This window comes from Belonocnema kinseyi, chromosome 1 (genome assembly GCF_010883055.1).
Source record: "Belonocnema kinseyi isolate 2016_QV_RU_SX_M_011 chromosome 1, B_treatae_v1, whole genome shotgun sequence".
Classification (NCBI taxonomy): domain Eukaryota; kingdom Metazoa; phylum Arthropoda; class Insecta; order Hymenoptera; family Cynipidae; genus Belonocnema; species Belonocnema kinseyi.
The window spans coordinates 77,422,217-77,424,102 of NC_046657.1; positions in this window are offsets into that span (position 1 = coordinate 77,422,217).

A 1,886-nucleotide genomic window follows, 5' to 3' on the forward strand; every position below is an offset into this window, starting at 1 on the left:
TTGTTATGAAAGTCCTTTAAATAATTAACCATTCTTGTAGATTTAACAACAGAGCATAATCTAACGTGCAGCTCTGCACAAGTGTGCATGCAGTTCTGAATGGAAAGTGTGCAGCTCCGAATTTGTGTTGGGGAGGTACTTTTGAAATTATTTTCAATTAATCAAGTTCGAATAAACTAAAAATAACTTCAACAATTAATAAGGAAAAAACAGTTTTAGAGGTATTACCTTATATGAATACAACTTACGTTTCATGTTTATGAAAATTATTTAAATGATTAATAATTATTGTAAATTTACAAAGTATCGTAAGAAATGATCATCGAAAGACAATCTTAGTTCAGATCTTTGAATGGATAAGTGAAAAGGCTATTACTAATCTTGAGACTAGACTTGGACAAACAGGTACCAAGTTGTCACCTTTCCAGAAACCTGAAAACACAGGTCGAAGAAGGCAGGCAGTAAAATCGCATGGTCCCTCCCGCTCAACCATGGCGCTCTGTGCAACCGCACGGCTTGCACGCTCCAAAATGCGGCCCTTATTTTGAATGAACTGGTTGAAATTAAAAAGCTTAAAATTGCATTGTGTAAAATAAAAATAAATAAAAATTCGAAGTTTTTGAATGGTTACAGATTTATATCTCTGAATTTTCCTATTCATTACTGAATTAAAACATTTACAATCATTGAAACATTCAATTTAGTTTTCGTTTGCAAATTCTCGAATTTTAATTGCTTCATATTGAAAATTATTTATTTTAAAAAAATTTCAACTTAACATTTTCCAATTTCGAAATTTTTGAACCAGTTTCTGATTTGACTTTGAGGTCGCCTTAAAATCTTAAATAATTCTTGATTAAATTTCGTGCTAAATTATCTCTTCCAAATATGAATAGAAAATTTTTTATTTTTCTATCAGCAATCTAAAAATATTATATTCGAAATGTACGTTTATTTGCGATTCCAATGATATGTTACTTGCAATGAAAAGATTAAAATTAGAATAAGTTGTCGCAGATATGCTTATTGTTACTTTTCAGCAATTCCCTTAGTCGTTTTCAAATAAATAACAATTAATATACAATTTTAATATTTATTATGACTTTTAAAACAATTTTTTATTGTTTAAACAAATGTGAACTATTTAAACAATCATTTATTCCCCAGAAATTAAAAAAATGATCTTATTTTCTTATTGAAATGAAATATTTTGTCATTGTTTGGAGTAGTAAATTTGTCTAAAAACATTACGTAATTATTTGAAGAATTAATTATTGTTTATTTTCAAAATTTTTTCAATTGAGCCAGAGATGTCCCATTTTATTCAAATTGGTATCATATGCTACTTTCTGTTGAATAATTATATAATTTTGACACATTTATTTTATTCTTCAATAAATTTTTTTTCTTTAAACAATATTTATTTGCTAAAGCAGTTTTTTTCGGTAACTAAAAGAATTTCAATAAAATAGAACACATAGCATTATGTTTCTGACTTTATAGAGTATAGAAAGAAAAAATTTACCACTTTTCAATTGTTTAAACAAATATAATTTGTTTAAATAATTACTTTTCAAAAATACTTTTGACATCGTAATTAATTATATGTGTTCTATTCAATAGTTATCGAAAAATAACTGCTTGTGCAAATGAAAATTGTGTGAACAAATAGAACTTTGTTAAACATTAAAAGAAATGTATGTAAATTATGTAATTATCATTATATTATATATGTATATATATGTATATATGTACGCATGTTTTTATATATTTTTGTATGTATGTATGTATACCAGGTGTATACATATGAAACCGGTATTGCCATCTAGCGGCCAGTAGGCACACTTGTAGGCACTGTCGGAACTTACCATTTGTGCTAATTGGCG